Raw genomic sequence first — 22,725 nt, 5'->3', positions numbered from 1 at the left:
CGTCTCCTTCCTGAGCGGTATGATGGCTGGACATTCCCATCTTGTTTGTAATTGCATATCATTGTTTGTACAGATTAACGAGGCACCTTCAGGTATCTTGAAATTGCACCCAAGGTTGAGCCAGACTTGTGCAAGTCCACAATTCTCTGCCTGATATCTTGGCTGATTTCTTTAGACTTTCCCATGATGCTACACAAAGAAGCAATGTGTTTCAGGTGTGCATTTAAACACAGGTGTGTCTCTAATTAACAATTGTGTCTCTAATTAACAGGTGTATCTCTAATTAACTCAGATGTTGCCAACAAACCTAACAGAAGATTCCAAACACATGACATCATCAGATAGGCAGTCCAGAATTGTTTAAAGGCATAGTCATTTTAGTATATGTACATTTTGGCATTGCAGAAAGTAATAAACATTCCCTAAACCATTGTCTCTCATTCTTCTGGCATTTGGCAAATAATAATAATTATAATAATCCTAATTGATCAAAAACAGGAAAGGTTTATTCTGCCTTTTTATATAGTGTATGTAAACTTATCGTTTCAACTGTAAATGCCCTCACCAAAGCAAAATGGACTCATGGTTGCAACAACCTTTTGTACCATTTTGGCAAATTGGTAAAGCGCAGTTGTCCCCATACTATGTAATCCTTAACTACTTGAGCCACAGAGGATTATTAGTTTTCCCTTTTTTTTTTTTTTTTTACTTCTTGCGTTTGCAGAGCCATGACTTTTTATTTTTCAGTTCACATAGACATATGAGTGCATGTTTTTTGTGTGAGAAGTTGTACTTTCTAATGGTACCTATTGCATACAATGAAGTAGCAAGCTGGAAAAATGGGGTGGAATCTGAAAAGAAAATGCAATTCCATCAACGGTTTATGGATTTTGTGTTTAAGAAGTTCCCTATGCAGTACAACTGACCTGTTACCTTATTTCTCCAGACCAGTACGATTACAACCATAGCACATTTATATAGTTATTCATGTGTTTTAATACTTAAAAAAATATAAACTTTTCATCGCTGTAACGGATCTCCTAGGCACCCCGACCGGGTACCTCCGCCGATAGATGCTCCTAGTGCTTTCCGAGGACTCCAAGCACTCCACTTGACACCGTACGCACTGCAGACCCCACGAAACGCCGCAGCTTGGTTGGGGTCTCACCGTCCTCCACCCACGCTGAATCCAAGACCGGGTTCTTCCAGTTGGTGAACCTCTCCTACATCCAGAAAGCAGGAGCTATGAACAAGCTCTTACAAGAGCTTATACTCAGGGGAGTATTGTGATATAGCAATCCCCAAGAGTGTAGTTATCGCATTCCCCAAACATGAGCCAAACCTTCATGAAGGTATAAAGCAGCCTCTTTATTTTAAAACACAAGCATTTTATACACATCTTCCAACAAGGTTACCACCCACAGGGTTTTGTAAAAACAGCCAATAACCACGTACAATACACTCAGACACTCCCACACAAAATCCTCCCCTCTGCCCGTGATAGAATTACCTCACACTGGGTTGAAGCAATCATCACAGGCAGGAGAATACTCAATATCCTCTGTCCTGGAGACAACCGAGAAGTAATTCACCTATCTCTCAGGACAAAAGACATTGCCAATACACACAGAGAGACAATGGAACAGACCTCCCTACTCAACGTATACAATGTCCCACCCTTTTCAATACACATAGACATTTAACATCCCAAAATGGCATGAATTAGACCAGGACCAAGTTAGTCCAAGTCCTTTGTGAACAAATGAGGCCTGGTTGATGAGAGGGCCCATAATCCTGGGGCAAGAGGCTGGTAAACAGGCCCCTCCAAAACCCAGTGGCGAGGTTGGTTTCGCCACAATCGCCATATTCTGACCCCCATAACCTTTTTTTTTATAGTTATGAGCTGTGTGAGGGTTCATTTTTTGCGGGGCGATCTGTAGTTTATTCATCCAATTTTGGCCTGTGTATGATTTTTTGATCACTTTTAAAAAAAATTTTTTTATGGGAGGTGAAGCAATGATTTATTTTCCGTTTGGGATAAATATTTTTATATTTTAATAGTACAGGCATTATCAGACACGGTGATGCCTATGATGTTTATTTTTTGATGGTTTATTTTGATTATGTGTTTTCCATTTTATTTATTGTTTGGAACAGTGAAGATTTTATCAAAAAGTTAAATTTTAGGTTACTCATCAGTGACAGATATCATCCTATAAATGCCTCTAAATAAATATCTCTGGTGGCAAATGTTCTTTAAATGTTGTACAGAAAATGGTGGCTCTTTTGGTTTGAAAACCCGTGTTTATCTGATCTCACACATCCCCATATATGTTATTTTCTAAAAGTGTGTAACTTCCAGAATATTTTCAAATGAAATGAAATACTAAGATAATGAATAGGAACTCTATTCTAAGATAATTAATAGGAACTCGTCCTAAGAGGTTACAGTCATTTCTGTCTGTGCCCTGGTTAGTTTTAGTATTGAATAATACCCATTTTATGGATTGTAATCAGGGTTGCAAAATAAAAGCATGAATGCCGCTTTTGTACTTTACATCCATAGCTGTTCATATTGAGCCTTCCGCGTTATGAGCACATTCTGTTCCCCTGGCCACTAATCCATAATTAGGTCTCTTGGCTATCTTTGAGCATTTTACCCCTCTGCAAAAATAATGAGGGAAATGCTCAGTGCTGTAACAGCTCTATCCAGTGTGAAAGTCAGATTAAGGTATGCAAACAAGTCAATTATTGTTCCTTATAATAATGGACCTTGCTCTGCTCTTTCCCTTTCATTACCCTTATCCTCATACGCCAGCTGTCCTGGATATGAACCTTATCGACGGCAATGTGCCTGCCTTTTTATCATATAAATTACATTTTACAAGCAACTTATTAAGTCCATTGGCATACTATATTTTGGGTAGCTGATATATGCATTTCATTCAACCATACTTATCTCATATTCTCTACTCAAAAGTATGTGAACATCTGTCCGGTTTCTCTGAATAGAGTATATACCGAGTACTTACAACTAACCCTTTGTGTAATTTGCTGCAGCCTCTTTGCCGTTCAATATTGAGATCCTGCCATTATATGCTATGGAAAAGCCTGATTTATTTTATTTGCCTCTTGAAAGTCTGTCCCTTTACAATTCTAGCCGCTCAAGTGTGGTATATTTCAGCATTACCTATTTATGTCCCAATAAACATTAAAAGAGGTTTTACATAAGGCCTGGGAAAGGGAAATGGAAATAAGATTCAAATCCCAAATTCCCTTTAACAGATGGGGCAGTAAATTGAGCTCCAATTGTTTGATCTCATCCCTACGATTTTCTGTATATGCTGATGAATGCCCAGCAGTCATCTGCCTGGAATAAGAACTTCCTTCTCAACTTCCCCTGCTTCTGAAAGCTGTGCATTGCTGCTCTCTCATTTCCATATGCAAAACACATGTCTTGAATGGACTTTGTTTGACTTCTAAAAAAATGTAGAAAATCAGCCCTGGTTATGGCTCAGTATGTAGTTTTGATTCCAAAAAGAGATTGATACACAGGAGGAAGGTTCTGTAGACGTGGAAAATAAGTATTAAAAAATTAATCTTTCTTTGTATGTGATTAAAATTCAAATCATCTCATGCTATGCAGTTGCACCAGACATCCTGGGAACCTTTGGCTATGGCATCTCAGTAACACATTTTACAGCCCTACACCCCTAAAATGAAAGGGGGCACCAGGTATCCTACAGTATATGCTGCATTCAGTATGCACAAGCTCTTCATCACTGTCCTCTGGACAACCCCCACTGATTCTGTGCATCCTATGCAAATGTGTACTCCACACCTGCAGACATGTTCTTTGTCGATATGCTTGTATGCTATGAAAGGGTGGTTACATGCATAGCATTGTAAAAAAAAAAGGACGAAAAAAATGTTTTTCATGTCTTTTTTTTTTAGCCAAAGCCAGAAGTGGATTCAAAAGATTGGGGAAATATAAAGGAAAGACTGCCTTCTCCATATTGCTGAATCTACTTCTGTCTTTGACGTTGGAAGCTGCATCAAAAAGTGTTGTGGTTTTTTATAAAAATAAATAAATAAATGACGTGTGTGGACCATTCTAAATCTACTTGGTTTTTGTCTGTGTACCTGGTGTGACCTTATTAGTGTGGATATATATGGGGTCATTTATTAAGACCAGCGTTTTAAACGCTGATCCTAATAAACCTACGCTGGCGCTAGGTGCACCTAAGTTATGTAGAGGCTCTGGCGTCTACATTACTTAGGCGCATCCACTGCCACCCTAAATCTACGCCAGCTCCCTTAGTGGCGTATATTTAGATAATTTTCTACGCCTCAAACAGGCGTAGAAAATGATAAATGAGATGGGCTGGCAGGATCGCCCACACCATGCACCCTTTTTCAGAACTGGCATACGTTGCGTGAATGGGGAAGAAGTTGCAGATTTGGCTGCAAATCCCTTCTGAGACAGAATCTGCGAAAGATATATGCCAAAAATTGGTGTATATCTATTCATAAATGAGTCCCATAGTTTTTATGTGAATTGGAGTGCTCATTTCTGTTGTTTTCTAGATATGTATGGCTATCAGCCACAAGAGCAGCAGAGGATCCCTTTCTAGGGGCTTTAATGTAATAATGAGAAGATAATACAATAGGGCCACAAAGATCCAACAGATGACTACACTTTTTGAAGCTAACTGGAGCCACAAGGGATTATTTTAAGGAACATACTAAATACTGCCAACAGCCTGACCTTACCATGTAACCTAGAGATGCCAAGCATTGAGATGGACATTTGCTCCTAGAATTGTGCTGTTTCTCATTACCTTGTATATGCTTTATTTAGCCACCAGTCCATTTAAACACTATGGCCCACATTTACTACTGTGGCTGCAACTGGAATTTGACATATTCTAGACCAGGCATGCTCAACCTGCGGCCCTCTAGCTGTTACAAAACTACAACTCCCAGCATGCCCGAACAGCCTACAGCTATCAGCCTACAGCAGGGCATGGTGGGAGTTGTAGTTTTACAACAGCTGGAGGGCCGCAGGTTGAGCATGCCTGGTCTAGACAGATCTATGACAAGTAAGCTAAAAATAAAAATCCGTGGCACATGGTATCTGCTGAAGTGTGATCATTGTCATATTGGTGTGACCATCATATACAGCAGTTTAAGGGTCCTTGATTCCATCTTCTAATTCCCAATTCCTGTCCCTATCCCTCTCCCCTATCACCCCTTTTCCCCATGTGCGCTTTTGGCAGATATTAAACCACGAAATAATCTGTTTATGTTTTTATTTAAAAAAAAATGTTTTCTTAATTTTTTTTAGCGCTACACAAACTTTTCTGTGTACGTCCTGTGTCCACCAAGTGCTGATCAGTGCCGTACATCACTGATCAGCATCTGTGCTCAATTTATGGTGCAGAAGGTTTCTTTTTATCATTTGAGCTAATTTATTGGCACTGTCCTCTTATACAGTATATATATATATATATATATATATATATATATACAATATTTTATCTTTATTTTTTAATTCAAATGTAACATTTAATACAGCCCCTTCACATGCAAAAGTACTGCATACACACAGCTGTGAATCATACACATTTATACACCCCTATAAAAATTAAAATGTCCCAAAGATTGTATTAAGGTTCAAAGACCTGAGGGACCTTCAAAAAAGGCAGCCCCCAGAGAAATCCAATATGGACCCCACCCCCTGAGGATTATCAGCTTCAAATTTTGTGGGCAGCTAAGGAATCCAGGTTGACACTACGAGCTTCACAGAAATAGATTTTTTTCTCAAAATCTTTTTCTCTGAGTATTCTGTCGATGTAGTGGTGGCCCAAACAAATTTACATACCCAGCAATTCCTTGACCAAAATCTCACATCATTATTTGCTTGACCCCTTAGAGCCCAGTAGATGCAGCAGAGATGATGACTTTCTGGGGGCTGGTGCTGCATATGGGCCTTGCAGGAAAGCCAGAAATGAGACAATACTGGAGTAGAGATGTTTAGTACCACACATCAATTTACCATATGCCCATACCTGGAGACAATTCAAATCAATTCAAAAATGTTTGAATTACAATGATGCACAATGCCTGTCCCAAAATGCCTGTCTAGAGTAAAGTATACCACTGTATAAGCCCCTAAGTTCCAGATGTACTGTAGCTTGTGGCACTTTATATGCAAAATTGAAAGAGGTATCCCCAAGTCCCTGCTCAGGCAACCACTCAAGAGGGTGACAGCAGGGCTTAAGTTCATGGTTAAGTACATGGGTAAGAGGAATGTCCTTATATTGGCCACAATTCACAGTGATAACTCCCTTGCCCCTGTACGAGGTACCACTATACCCAAGCCAAACTGCATCCTGGACTACAATAGGCACATGGTAGAAGTTGATCTTTCAGATTAAGTACTGAAGCCATACAGTGCCATGGGGAAAACGAAGGTGTGGTACAAAAAGCTGGCACTGCACACTTTACAGATGGAACTGTGTAACGCGTATGTGTTTTCAATCTGCAGGCCAGATGGGAACTCTCCTTCATTTTCAAGAGGGGGTGATCAAGATCCCAATTTTTGGAAACCAAGAAGGGGAGGGCCCTAGTACTTCTGGAAGTGATGGTGCCTTTATTGCACCAGGGCAACATATACCCTGGTGAAGTCTCCCAGTAAGGGTCCATTCACATGTCCGTGAATGTGTCCGCACCCAATCCACAATTCTGCGGAATGGGTGCGGACCCATTCATTCTCTATGAGCAGAAATGGATGCGGACAGCACACAGTGTACTGTCAGCATCCGCATTTCCGGAGAGCGCCCCTATTCTTCAGGTCCGCAGCTCCGGAAAAAGAATAGAACATGTCTTATTCTTGTTCGCAATTGAGGGTGCCAGCCGGATCCCCAATACACTAAGGATGAGTGAATAGACCCTAAGGAAGGGAAGGTTCCATAATAGATGCAGAGTGTTTTCCAAAAGGGGAATGCGAAAGAACACAATTTTTCACTAGGAAATCTGCCCTGAAAAACCTAGCCTGCGCATAAAGGATGGCTTCAAAGTGTACCACCCATGAATTTTATCCTTTAGGTACCTGTAATCTTACCACCTTATTACATTCTGATACACTCTGCCTAGCTTACATATTGACTTTTTACCATCCACTACACATTCAGTTCTGGAGTCACTTGGCACCAGTTGGGCCCAACACATTGGGCACTGAAATGGCATCTGTGGGAAAATAGCAATTTTCATTTTTCATTACACATTCATTTTAATTAAAACACTTACAGGATGAAAACTCTCACTACCCCCCTTAATAGATTAATTGAAGGGTATAGTTTCCAAAAAGGGGACACTGTTTGCGGCATTCTTTTTACATTTTGGTTTTAATAAAAGACATTAAATGTTTTATAACAAATATAGAAAAATGGCCTAAAACAGGAATCAGTTACTTTTTGGCATTTAGTGTTGACAATTCTTTTTTTATGTCACATCATGGCCTCTGCAATTTTCAGCCAGTGCTGTGTAAATCACTAAATTAAATCTTCAAGGGTCCACATGTAGGGTATTTCTACAATCAGGAATCACAGCATAATAATTAGACTTTTCACAGTGGAATAAGCTGGGTACAAGATATTGGGAACTGAAATTAAATATTTGTGGAAAAATTGCAATTTTCATTTTTCCCCATCCATTATACATTAATTTCTGGAAAATACCTGTTGGGTCAAAGTGCTCACTACTCTCTTCAAGGAATTCCTTGAAGGGTATAGTTTTCCAAAATGGGGTCACTTTTTGGAGGCTTGAACTACAGGGGTTCCTCTGAGCTTCTGGAGCATGGTGCCCAGAAATCATTCTAGCAAAATCTGACCTCCAAAAGACAAATGACGGTCCTTCCCTTCTGAGCCCTGCTGTGTGCCCATACGGAAGTTTATGACCACACGTGGGATATTTATGTAACCTGCCAAATCAGGGTAATAAATATTGACATTTGTTTTGCTGTTAACATTTACTCTGTTATAGGATTTTTTTTTATAAAAATGGAAAATCTGCAAACAAAAATTAAACTTGAGTTTCTGTGGAACACCTAAAGGGCAAACAAAGTTTGTACATTCATTTTGGAAAAATATGAGGGGTGTAGTTTCTAAAATGGGGTAACTGTGTTTTGTATTATGTAAGCCCCTCAAAGTCACCTCAGAACTACAAACCGGATTCCCAAAAAGTTGGGACACTAAACAAATTGTGAAAAAAAACTGAATGCAATGATGTGGAGATGGCAAATGTCAATATTTTATTTGTAATAGAACGTAGAAGACAGATCAAACGTTTAATCCGAGTAAATGTATCATTTTAAAGGAAAAATACGTTGATTCAAATTTTCACTGTGTCAACAAATCCCCAAAAAGTTGGGACAAGTAGCAATAAGAGGCTGGAAAAAGTAAATTTGAGCATAACGAAGAGCTAGAAGACCAATTAACACTAATTAGGTCAATTGGCAACATGATTTGGTATAAAAAGAGCTTCTCAGAGTGGCAGTGTCTCTCAGAAGCCAAGATGGGTAGAGGATCACCAATTCCCACAATGTTGCGCAGAAAGATAGTGGAGCAATATCAGAAAGGTGTTACCCAGCGAAAAATTGCAAAGACTTTGCATCTATCATCATCAACTGTGCATAACATCATCCAAAGATTCAGAGAATCTGGAACAATCTCTGTGCGTAAGGGTCAAGGCCGTAAAATCATACTGGATGCCCGTGATCTCCGGGCCCTTAAACGACACTGCACCACAAACAGGAATGCTACTGTAAAGGAAATCACAGAATGGGATCAGGAATACTTCCAGAAACCATTGTCAGTGAACACAATCCACCGTGCCCTCCGCCGTTGCCAGCTGAAACTCTACAGTGCAAAGAAGAAGCCATTTCTAAGCAAGGTCCACAAGCTCAGGCGTTTTCACTGGGCCAGGGATCATTTAAAATGGAGTGTGGCAAAATGGAATACTGTTCTGTGGTCAGACGAGTCACGATTCAAAGTTATTTTTGGAAATCTGGGACGCCATGTCATCCGGACCAAAGAGGACAAGGACAACCCAAGTTGTTATCAACGCTCAGTTCAGAAGCCTGCATCTCTGATGGTATAGGGGTTGCATGAGTGCATGTGGCATGGGCAGCTTGCATGTCTGATAAGGCACCATCAATGCAGAAAAATATATTCATGCTCCCATCCAGACGTCATCTCTTTCAGGGAAGACCCTGCATTTTTCAACAAGATAATGCCAGACCACATTCTGCATTCAATCACAACACCATGGCTGCATAGGAGAAGGATCCGGGTACTGAAATGGCCAGTCTGCAGTCCAGATCTTTCACCTATAGAGAACATTTGGCGCATCATAAAGAGGAAGGTGCAACAAAGAAGGCCCAAGACGATTGAACAGTCCCCAGACGTCTGTTGAGTGTTGTAAGAAGAAGGGGAGATGCCACACAATGGTGAAAATGGCCTTGTCCAAACTTTTTGGGGATTTGTTGACACCATGAAATTCTGATTCAACATATTTTTCCCTTAAAATTGTACATTTTCTCAGTTTAAACTTTTGTTCTGTGATTTATGTTCTATTCTGAATAAAATATTAGAAGTTGTCACCTCCACATCATTGCATTCAGTTTTTATTCACGATTTGTATAGTGTCCCAACTTTTTGGGAATCCGGTTTGTAAATTGGTCCTTAAAAGTTTTGAAAATTTCCATGAATATTTAAAAAATTGCGACTAAAATTATAAGCCTTCTAATGTCCTAAAAAGTTACAATTGCAAATTGATGCCAACATAAAGTAGACAAAAAGTGAATGTTAGTAACTATTTTGCGAGGCATCCCTATCTGTCCTAAAGACAGATACATTCTAATTTTCTGTAAACTTTGTATTTTTTATAAATAAAGGTAAAACTTATTTACCCCATCCTACAGCTATCTTTATGTACTATGTATATTTGTGGCAACAATTAGTTAACACTGGCAGTGTTAGCCTAGTGTCCAGGGTGATGTGCTGGTCCCACCCTCTGGTTAGTGAGTGTCTAGCAGGCAAAGCTAGAAGCAATATGTGCATGTATGAGATCCTGAGGAGTAGGTCTGGAAAGAAGTCTGGTCCAGCAACCTTCATTACTGAAAACTGCCAGAGAACATCTTAACTTACAGACTACCCCTAAAGAAAAGAGTACAGACATTCACAAAAGGTTTAGAACCACATTTCAAGGCAATGCCTGGAAAGATAGTAAGGTACCACATGTGTATGGCAATAATACTTTACTGCTTAGGAAAAGGGTATATTGCTTTAGTGCCCACCACACTTTGAGATGGACTGGCCATCCGGACCCTCGGAATTGCAGAAAGAGTTAATGAGAATGGAATTGCATTCCTGTGGTTGTTTGGGAATATTGTAAAGTGCACTTAGAGTGAGGGTTACAATCATGATTGCTGCTGCCTGTACACAGCTATTGGGAAAAGCTTAAACTGTAATACACTTTGGAACTATGCCTATTGCTGCTATTTGTACTACTACTCCTACTACTCCAATCATCAATTTAGTAAAGAGAGACTTTATTTATTGTAACCAGTGGGCATGGTCATTGACTATATCATCCTTCCATTGGCTTTTGTATCTGCCATCCTGCCTTGCATCTTTCTGTCTAACATCAAAGATTACCACCAGGCAGGATCCCCCTGTATATGGCTTTAGGCATATATACAGTGTCATGTTATGGTTTGAGTGGCCTCCATGGACACTTCTCTGGCCTTTACAGACTTTTTAGGGCCACTTTGGGTTCTTGATCTACCACTGCTTTTTAATTCTGTAGAATAAAAGAAGCACAGCCGACAGAGTTGCATTATAACGGCCATTGCTGTCACATTTAGCACTCTAGAACACAGCACCAAACCAACACTTAAGAAATCAGAACTGCCAAATATAAGATATATTGGGATAGATTTATCAAATGGGTGTAAAGTAGAACTGGCTTAGTTGCCCATAACAACCAATCAGATTTCAACTTTCATTTTTCAAAGCTCCTTTAGAAAATGAAAGGTGGAATCTGATTGGTTGCTATGGGCAACTAAGCCAGTTCTACTTTAGACCTGTTTCACACTGGGAACAGCCTGCCGGATCCATAACTACAGTGCACATCTGTCCCAATTCACTATAATTGGGACCGGCAGAGATCCAACCGCAGCGCAACAAATATGCCGAGAGGCGACCGGACAAAAACCACTGCGTAATCAATAAAAATAACTTGGACAACCCCTTTAATACTTGAGTAGAGTAAACAATGCAACATATAATGATGTATAAAAATAATGAATAACAAAGGAGAAAACCTTATAATGAAGCCAGGGGCGTTGCTAGGGTCTGAAGACATCCGGGGCATGAGCCCACAAGAAACCACGCCCCCATCCCATGATGCCACTCCCTCATCACCACCAAAAAGGGGGGGGGGCGCCTTCACAGTAGTTATTAACCCCTTTCAGTAGTCCCCCCTTCAGTGAATAGGGGACTGCTGAATGGGGTTAATAACTACAGAGAAGGGCCTAGCCGTCTGCGCAACCCATAGATCATCCATAACAGTGCCATCCACAGATCCCCCTCCCCATAACAGTGCCATCCACAAATTCCCCTCCCCATAATGGTGCCATCCACAGATCCCCCCTCCCCATAACATTGCCATCCACAGATCCCCCTCCCCATAACGGTGCCATCCACAGATCCCCCTCCCCATAACGGTGCCATCCACAGATCCCCCTCCCCATAACGGTGCCATCCACAGATCCCCCAGCCCTCTCCATAACAGTGCCATCCACAGATCCCCTCCCCATAACAGTGCCATCCACAGATCCCCTCCCCATAACAGTGCCATCCACAGATCCCCCAGCCCTCCCCATAACAGTGCCATCCACAGATCCCCCAGCCCACCCCATAACAGTGCCATCCACCACAGATCCCCCTCCACTCACAGGAGTGTACAACTGTACATTATTTTAAACTGTAATCCTAGTAACTTTAACTTAATTTGCTCATGGTGATAGTGACCTAGTCTTACCCAGTCAGAGAGTCTCTCTCTAGTTTTACTCAGCTAGTCAGCTCCAGCCTCCAGGCAGTGCACGCGGTGCTCACTCACTGACGTCACGCGCCTGTGCCGCCTAGTGGGAGGAGCAGACGCCTGACGTCAGTGAGCAAGCACCGCCCGCACTGCCTGCTGTTACCGGAGGTGGTGCTGTAGTAGGAATCACCGAGATGAGCAGCTGGCTGCAGAATCTGGGGATGATTTTTCAAGTTAAGTTAAGTCTGCACTCTGCAGGCACAGGGCAGGCGGATTAGGACATGAGCGGCAGGGCCGGTGTAGCGCAGGAGAGTCAGAGCGCCGGCCGGCCTTGCCAGTGCACTGCCAGCAATACATTCGGGGCACTGGTCAAAACATCCGGGGCTCAAGCCCCGAATGTTTTGACCTAACGACGCCCCTGAATGAAGCACTAGATAAAACTAAAAACAGTGGGGTCCCCTAGCCTGTCCAATGACTGCTACGCAGGGCCTTTATGTGCCCCTCTAGTTTTTGTTACACTAGTATACTAAACTATTAAAGTATTAAAGTTCAGCAAACCATTAATCAATCCATTTCACTTTGAGTTCATAGGTGCTAGGAATAATATGCACTAAGCAATAGATGATGTATCTTATCACAGTTACCTGTAGTTGTTATTAATGGCTGTTAGTACATGTAAATCATGAAGAGATGTAGAATATATTTTGATCAATAGCCGCTGTTAATAGTTGTTGTTAAAGTATATAAATCATAGAAACATACATGATATAGAAATGCTGTATACTTTGATTAATAGCCAGATGTGTAGCAAGATGATAATCTGTCATTTCTGATAATTAGAATCAATAGCAATACAGACATAATTTGCAATTGTTCTGATCAGTTCAATGTGGTGTTTAAATTTGGTAATCATTTACTGCTCTGTACTGCACACCACTTGCTTTTGATCCTCCTCTGCTATTCAGTAGTACTGAGGCTGCGCATGCACAGTAGTAGATATTTCCGAGCACCACCTCTCCTGCTCTGTCTTTGGGTTGTGACTACTATATTGCTCTTGAATTTAAAGGGGTTGTTTGAGTTATTGAAAAAAAAGACACTCTGCAAGCCTGATGGCAAGGAATATATACATTAAAGGGAACCTGTCACCTATTTTGAGCCTATAATACTGTTAACATAGCAATGTGCAATAAAGTACCTTCATTCCAGCATGTGTCCTCTTTCTTTTATTCAACTTTTCATTCAGATGAAAAAGTGATTTTTCTGATATGCAAATTAAGTCTCAAGGTGCCCAGAGGGGCATTATTACTCTGCTCTAGTGCCCAGTAACGCCCCCCCTGCAGTGCCCAGCCCACCTTTCTTCCAAGCCCAGCCCGCCTCCTAAAAAATAAATGTACTCCTACATCCTTGCCGAACTGCGCCGCCCCCTCCACTACGTCATTTAATTTATTCACTGCACCGTCCTTGCTTCCTCCTCTCTTGGCCTCCGAAATCCCGCGCAGGCGCAGTATCGCTGAGTGCCTGTGCCTGTATGATACTCCTGCTCCTGAGGGCAACAGCCTCAACAGTGTCACTGGGCATGCGCCGAGCCCAGTGACGTAGTCAGAGCGGGGTTGCCCTCTGGAGCAGGAGTATCGTACAGGCGCAGGCGCAGTATCACTGCGGGATTTCGGAGGCCAAGAGAGGAGGAAGCAAGGATGGTGCAGTGAATAAATTAAATGACGTAGTGGAGGGGGTGGCACCTTTTGGCAAGGATGTAGGAGTACATTTATTTCTTAGGAGGCGTGCTGGGCACTGCAGGGGGGCGTTACTGGGCACTAGAGCAGAGTAATAACGTCCCTCTGGGCACCTTGAGACTTAATTTGCATATAAAAAAAATCTCTTTTTCATCTGAATGAAAAGTTGAATAAAAGAAAGAGGACACATGCTGGAATGAAGGTACTTTATTGCACATTGCTATGTTAACAGTATTATAGGCTCAAAATAGGTGACAGATTCCCTTTAAAAATGTGAGGTCTAGCAAAAGAAAAATGCTATTTACACACATTACTAGTACTGCTCTGGTCCTTTGTTTACATGCAGTTGCAGAGCTGTGGGGCGTGTATCATTCTGTGCCATTGTTCTCATGAACATTTAGGTGTGTCGGCTAAGACTGCCTTTCCCCTCCTCCTGCCCTGTCTTAGTTCTCTTTGCTGACAGATCCATCTTCTCATACTGCAACTCTTCCAAGTAGTCACTGACCTAACAGCCATTCTTTCTTCTGGTTGCTCTCCTGGCCATCTTCCTGTTTCTTCCATTTATACAGGCAAAATATTTCACCAGCTACAGTCCAGTAAACCATTCCCCCACCCTTATTCCTCTTCTGCTTATTGGGTAATGAAAGGGGAAAAAGTGCATCTTATACAAAGAAAAATATGGCATATGTAATTTCTAGTTAGTAGTTAAGCCAATGATTTGGATAAAAGAGGAATAAAAGTATTTAAATACACAGGGGTGTTCCCAATCTATATTCTAATGCCCAAGGCCCTAGTTATATGGGGCAATGACTTTTATTTTAACCTTTTCTTGACAGCTATACATGTACAGAGAGCATAAATCAAACAATCGCATGTTAAAGTCCCCTAGCGGGAGTTAAAATAAGTGAAAAGAAATTAAAAAAGTGTTTAAAACTCTAAAAAAAAAAAGTCAATAAGCCTCTTTCCCCATATTAATAGCAAAAATAAATAATAAAAAATTGTTGCACACAAAATGCCCGTACTATTTAAAAAAAACTGCGGATTTGCCTTTTTTTGCTGTTTCATAAAAAAAAACTAAACAAACGATCAAAATGGCATATTCTAAATTGTTATCAATAAAAACTGTAGGTTGCCCCCCCAAAAAACCTGCCTACTTTGCCACACCTTCGGTCCAGTTTGGCTCCGCCTACAACATGGGGCACTTCTATGCTTTTTCCAGGTCCATTTTGAGTTCCCAATCCGACCCTGTCTACACTGGTGTTCTGTCTGGGCCTTGTGTGTGTGCCCTCATATAACCACTGCTCCCAACACCTCCTAACCTTTAGAGCAGGGATGCTCAACCTGCGGCCCTCCAGATGTTGTAAAACTACAACACCCACTATGCCCTTCTGTAGGATAAAAGCTGTAGGCTGCCAGGGAATGATTGAATGATGGAGTTTTAGTTTTGCAACAGCTGGAGGGTCGCAGGATGAGCATGCCTGCCTTAGAGGATCCTGAGAATTTTCATTTTTGCGTTTTCGTTTTTCACTCCCTGCCTTCCCATAGTCCTAACTTTTTTTTTTTCCGTTCACATAGAATTTTGAGGGCTTATTTTTTTAAGTTGTACTTTCTAATTGCATACCATGTAGTGGGAAGTGTAAAAAAAAATCCGAAATGCAACTCTGACAAAGTTTTATTTTTTTTTGCACTGTACACTATACATTAAAATTGACATATTATCTTCATTCTCTATGTGAGTACGGTTACAATACCACACTTGTATAATTTTTCTTGTGTTTTAATACTGAAAAAAAAAGTAAACATTTAAGAATTTTTTTTTTTTATCACCATATCCTGACCCCTATAACTTTTTTGTAGTTATGTGTATGGGGCTCATTTTTTGCGGGCGATCTGCACTTTTCAGTGATAAAAATTTGAAGTGTGTGCAACTTTTTGATCACTTTTTATAAAAAGAGGTTGAAGTGACAAAAATAGCAAATTGGCAGTTTTTTTGTTTTTCCAGTTACACTATTTGCCTTATGCCATTAATATTGTTATATTTGAATTTTATGGGCATTTTCACACGTGGCGATGCCCATTTATTTATTTTTATTGGTTAAGTATTTTTATTTTAAGGAAAGGGGAGGTGATTTAAACTTTTATATATATATATTTTTTTATATTTGTAAAAACTTTTTTATTTTTAACTTTTTTTTTTAAGTCACCCTGGGTGACTATAACTGGCAATCATTAGATTCCCCAATGTGTTCATTGATGGCTATATATCAATATAACAATACAGTGCTGCTACCTAGTGGCTTGTATTGGTATATTCATCTAATAGACTCTGAAGCCTGCTTGAGGCTTCGGTCTATTAGATCAATGTAACAGGTTCCAAGATCTCAGCCGGGCAATGCTGTTATGGCTTCCACTTCCGGACTGATCAGATGCTGTGGTCATCTGAAGGGGAAAATGTATGCGATCAAGCTTATGGCTGATCGCATACATTTGCCATGAGTCTCTGCTATTTAAAATATTAGAAACCCGGAGGCTATGGCGCCCGCTGCACGTGCGAGTGAGAGCCATGTTTAGAGACCGGACTTCCGCCTTATATGTACACCAGAGGTCCTCAAGGGGTTTAAAGCTATGTACACTTTTGGGCGCAATTTTTTTTATTATTGCATTTAGGGATGAGCGAATCGACTTCGGATGAAACATCTAACTATGATTCGCATGATACTTGGACCTTGGAACCGAACCTGAGATCGGGAAATATTTTGTAACAGTAGAAAATGATTCATGAAGTTATGTGAAGTCTCACGAGAGTTTGCGAAGTAATTACTTCGGCTCATAGGAGCCAATACATTCAAATGTTTCATCCGAAGTCGATTTGCTCATCCTTAATTGCATTGAACTTATTTTGAGCTAAAATCATTTTTTCATATGGTCTTTATTAACAATATGGAATCTTTTTTTCTGTACAGAGCTAAGATACTCTAATAGCAGCCTTTGGATGTTCATTTTTTTCCATCAGACCAGGAGCCTTAAAAGCTTCTGATCTCTGCTCTCTGACGTTTTATAAATAATCATTATAGCTTAATCCTTATCTTACTGATAAGAATGTTGAATAAATAAGTGTTTATGAAGTCTTAGTAGTTTAGAAATAAGAGCACAAAGTGACAGTGAAAGTACCAGGCACACAGTTAGAAAAACAGTTAACTCTTTGTGAAATAATGGCTCAATATTTTTAATAAAGGCCAATTGAAAATACGATTTTTAGCCAAAAATAAGTTAAAGGGGTTCTGCACTTTCATTTAACTGATGATCTATCCTCTAGATAGATCATCAGCTTCTGATCGGCGAGGGTCCGACACCCGGGACCCCCTCACTGTTTACCGCTGGCCCACTTGATACTAGTCGTGACGTCAGTGGGCCGGCGGTAAACAGTGAGAAGGCCGCGGCGCTGCTGGAGCGCCGCTGCCTTCTCAAACAGCTGATCGGCGGGGGTCCGGGGTGTCGGTCCCCCGCCGATCAGAAGCTGATGATCTATCCAGAGGATAGATCATCAGTTAAATGAAGGTGCAGACCCCTTTTAAATGCAATCATAAAAAAAAATTCCCTCCAAAGGTTTACGTATACTTTAAGTATATGAATTAATCATTCACCTCCTTTTCATGATTTTTTCATCACATTTTTTGTATCTTTATCTATGAATTATCTTTGATTATGTTTAGTGCAATACACACAGTGGTGATTACTGTATGTGCTAGTCTTGAATACCAAAACAAATTTTTATTATTTACACATTTCTGTGTCTTCATAGTTTTAGACTACACACAAACCCTACATTACTTTTTTTAATCTGTCCCCTATCTGGACTATGGAAGAGTTCCAACTTTCAGCAGAAAAATAGATCAAATGCTATTTTGCCAGTTGATCCGATCACTTATGCAGCACAAAATATCACCACTTGTTGGTAGCAAATAGGGATGTGCAACTGGCAAGCAATGAAAATGTATGGGGACCATAAATAGTAGTAATGATCATTCATCCCCATACAGGAGAGATGATTACTACCTGTAAGTGCAGGTAGAGAGCAGCAATGATTGGGAATGAACATTTGTTAAGGCTCTATTCATTTTATGCTTGTGGCCTCCATTTAACAAAAACATCTTGGGGTATATGTCTCCTAGGTCAAACTTTTTGTTTGGTTTTTGTATTTTGTAATTTTTTCCCCTCCCCTTCCCCAAGCTCTGGAACGCAATGACTGCAATAGTAAATGATGTCTGAGAGACTTTGATAGCTATGGATAAACGCACGTTTGACAGCGTTAATGTACAGCGTTTTTAAAAACAGTGCATTGCCACATGCTTTTTTTTATATTCCGAAGCTTCCAAAAATTGTCCCTTATTAGGGGCAGAAGATTTTTAAGCCCAAATGGTGTTATGGGTGAAAAAAAGTGACCAAGCATCCAAAATTATACCTTGATAGAGTATAAATGCCTGCTTATATGACACTGTATGACACACACAAGTGTTTCTTGTCAGGAGAAAAAGTGGCTAATTGAGAATGAGCTTAAGAAACTTATCCCTTTAAACTGGGAGCAGCAGTACAGTGTGGAAAGTTATGGTATGGATATAGTGGCATGTGGTCGCAATAGTGGCAGCAGCAGCAGTATAGCATGGAACATACAAGGCTGTCTATGGGTAGTAGTAGCAATAGTAGTAGTAGTAATAGTAGTAGTATTGATAGTGGCAGCAGATGCTTTGCGTTAATGGTGGTGGCAGTAGGGCATTAACAACAAGCAGCAGCAGCAGCACCGCCAGCAAGGCGAAGTCTATTAATTGGAATCAGTCCGAGGAGTGTGAAAATCCTCCTGAATCAAGACTTGGTTTATTTTAACAAAAGTGATGTTTTGGAGACTGTTGGAGGAAAACACTCTTCGAGATGACACTGGAGGTAGGGCAAGAAAGAACATAGAGAGTGTGATGTGACATTTTGAGCCACTGTTCCAGTTGGTCTGCCCAGAAATCCATGGGTTCAGGGAACAGGGTATGTGACAGAGACTGGCCATAGTTTAGGTAGGCCTGAACCTGGGCATTGAGGTAGGAGCTGTCGGCTTGCTGACTGGCCTCTGTCTGGCGCTGCACAGGGAAAAACTGCTTCATCATATTGAGTAGACTAAAATAGCTGTTGCAGCTTCTGCTGCTTGTGAGAGGGGCCTTCCTTTCAGATACACTGGAGACAGGCTTCCTCCCTTTCTGCGAGAGGAAAACATTCCCCTATTTTGCCTTGGAAGCGAGGGTCAAGTAATCATCAGACTGCTCAATGATACGCAAGTCACTGCGTAAGAAAGCAAGTATACAGTTTTCCATTCTAGCCATTGTGCCTGAGGATCCAGTTCTTTCCAGCTCCACCCCCCGCTGAGATGATTGGGTGCCTTGGCCAGTGCCATCCTCATCATTGTCCTCTTGTTCCTTCACCTCAACTCCTCGTCCTCTTGCAGTGGCAGCTCCTCATCCTAATCTTCCTCATCGTCATCTTCATCATTCTTCTCTTCCATAGCAGATTCACTTTGTGTGTCCCCAACAGCTATAGGGCGGACAGCAAGATGTGTCAGCAGCTCTTTCACCATGGTTCCCTGCTGCATAAGCGCCAATGTATGTTCTACAATAAATATGAGAGGGACGATGTCAGGCGTCTCAGGTGACCTGCCACTGCCTGACCTCAAAGCAACATATGCTCCCTGCTGCTGAGGCTGTCTGTTGCAGGACAAAATCATAACGGGTTTCCACTACAAGTACAGACGCTCGAGCATGTAGAATGTCGAATTCCAGCACATTAAGTGGTGTAGAGGCAGGCCGTTCTTTCGCTGCAGGTCCATAAGAGCATTCCTTGCTAGGTAAGAGTGACTGAAATGCTTAGACAGTCTCCTGGACTTTGCCTGCACCTTGCGCAAGCCAGTGTACTTTTTTAAAAAGTGCTGCACCACTAGATTGATTACATGCGGCATGCAGTGAACATGTGTTGTGTTATTTCACCCATGATCAGGGTGGCAATACCCATTGTCGCTGACCATGGTGCCCAGTTGGAGTCAACTGGGTGACAGCCAGCGGGATGTTTGATGCTTGATGTACTTTAGCAACTGCTCGCCGTTGTGGCTACTCTCTTATAGACTGATCAGCTCCAACATGGTGTTGCATCACTTCACCTGACACATGTGATAGGAAGGAGGAGTAGTGTGAGCAACCCTGTGTCCAGCTGCTGTTGGGGACTGAAATGTGTCCAAGGAAGAGGAGGAGGCGGATAAATGCCTGATGTGGGAGCCAGGCTGACACAATCGTGGGGGAGTCAAAAGGACTCGTTGCCAGGGAGCTGCATCGCTGCTGCCAGAAAAAAAGCATGAACTGTCCCTGCCGTGAGAGCTGTTCCAGGCGTACAACGTCACGTGAACCTTGCCACACACCGAGAATCGCAGGGAATGGCCCACATTGTCGGCAACATGGAAGTACAAGGCAGGGATGGGTTTTCTGGAGAAATAATGCCAGCTAGGAATTTTCCATCGAGGCTGAGCACACGCTATTATCTCCCAAAAGGCAGCAGGCATGACTAAATGGTATAGTAGCAACTGCATTGCCAGCAACTTGGACAGGTGGGAATTAAGCTTGTGCACCATCAGATTCCTGAGCATGTAGAGTTGTTTCCTGGCCACGCATTCCGTTATCGATTACTGACAATGGAGGGGAGGAGGAGGAGTCTGAGCGTAAGAAGTGGAAAGGGATAAAAACTATGTAAAGACACCATGCTGCTCGTGGATGTGGTCTGGCTGAGACAAGAGGGAGGGAACTCCTGCTGCGGTGGTTAACTGCCACTTTTGTTTTCCCACGGGATGGTATGATGCCACCTCATGTGTTCCACATAGCTTTGATGTCTATGTTTGTGTTTGCCTGCCCACATCTTATTTTCCGCTTGCACAAGGCAATGCTTTTGTCTTCTGGAGGCGTGAGGAGAGGTATAGGCAGCCGAGCTGAGCTTAGCGCTGGCACGTTTTAGGCCTAACCCACCTACAGTGGCAGCGGCATCACCAGATCCTGAAGCAGACATGGTCCTGGCTGATCTTTGGGAGGTACTTGGCCTGTGCTCTATTTGCTGCCACAATCACCCTCCTCCTCTGATGTTGCCTCCTCCTCAGGACCCTGATCCAGCTACTAGGTCTCACCTTCCCTTTTGCTTCTATCAGACTGTGGCATATCATGGTGGTTTCTTTGACCCGCTTCCCCTGCTCTTCCCTGACTGCCACTGTTGCTGCCCCCAATGCCAATAGCGCAGCTACGGGGGCTGCTGCTGCTGCTACTACTACTACTACTACTACCACAAACATGGCTGTGCCTGAGATCTGCAGCCTCCTCCTCCACCTCAGGGCAGTACAAACGCTGACTTCTCTCACAACAGGGAGACTCTCTTGACTATCTGCTGTAGGGTGTGGTGAGGTTTTCTTGCCACTTCTTAGGAAAAGGGAATGTGCCCCTCTATAAAGGGGCAGTGAAGACTGGGAGGACTCTACTGAAAACCTTCTTTGGGGCTGCAAGGAGGAGGAGCAGAACGAACGCTGTGACACCTAGCTCCACGGCACAGAGTAGGAATTTGACATCACCTGCACGTCATCCTGCTGTGACTGAGAGGAGGAGTGAGCCATCTATTCCACAATCTCATCCTCTTTCTCCTCAACTAAAATGTTGTGCCTTTCCAAAGCCAGCAGGGACAACTGCAGCCTACTACTACTTCTTCTGGCCAGATAGTTTCTGCTGCTACTACCCACTTTTTGGCTCTGGGTCTTTCGTTTGGAACCCTTCCGTAGCTCGGACATTTTTGGGCCTCTCAGATGTTGATCACTACTCTGTGTATTGGTGTAGTTAAATACATGTATATATGCTGCTTAATTAAATTGACCCCCCCCCCCCCCCCAAAGAAAAAAAAATGAAATTGCAACTGTGTGGAGAAATAAATGAACTTTAACGGATGACTAAAGTCCTGACCCCACGCTCAATTTCATGTTATAATTCAGAGGTAGATTGCTGCTATAACTTGTGCATTCAAGCTGTAATAACATATATATGATGCTTAATTAAATGGAACAAGTAACCCCAATTTTTTTATTCCTTTCCAACCGTGCGGAAACTAAATATACGTAAACAGATGATTGAGGCCTGAACTTTAATATTGCTTTAACATTCCCAATTGGTAGCCTAGCCTGTCTACTGATCACTTATTTACTGGTTTAATTAATTTCAACAAGTCCCAAAATTATTAAATTTTAAAATCCGCCCAAAAATGTAATTGCAACTATGTTGAAATGGAATTCACAGAAATGGATGATTGAGGGCTCACGCTTAATTTCTCATTATCACTCACACATAGATTGCTGCCCTACCCTGTGTCTTGTAGTAATTGTATATATCTATCTATCTATATATATATATATATATATATGCTGGTTCAGTTGAATTTAACAATCCCCCCCAAAAATTTAAATTCCAATCCTGTAGAAATGGAATTCACGAAAACTGAAGATTGAGGCCTGAGGCTCAATTTCTCATTATCACTCACAGGTAGATTGTTGCCCTACGCTGTGTCTTTTAGTAATCACATATATATGCTGGTTAATTAAATATAACAATTCCCCAAAAAAAAATAATTCCAACCGTGTGGAAATGGAATTCACGAAAACGGACGATTAGGCCTGACACTCAATTTATCATTACCACTCACAGGTAGATTGCTGCCCTACTCTGTGTCTTGTAACAATCACATTTATATGCTGGTTTGATTCAATTCAACTATCCTCTAAAAAATGTAAATTGCAACTAAATGGAACCTCATCACATCGCAGTGTTCGGCCAAGCAC

The sequence above is a fragment of the Bufo gargarizans genome, chromosome 1 (assembly GCF_014858855.1).
Source record: "Bufo gargarizans isolate SCDJY-AF-19 chromosome 1, ASM1485885v1, whole genome shotgun sequence".
NCBI classification, from domain to species: Eukaryota; Metazoa; Chordata; class Amphibia; order Anura; family Bufonidae; genus Bufo; species Bufo gargarizans.
The sequence above is the reverse complement of the archived record's forward strand: the minus strand, read 5'-3'. Positions refer to the sequence as shown.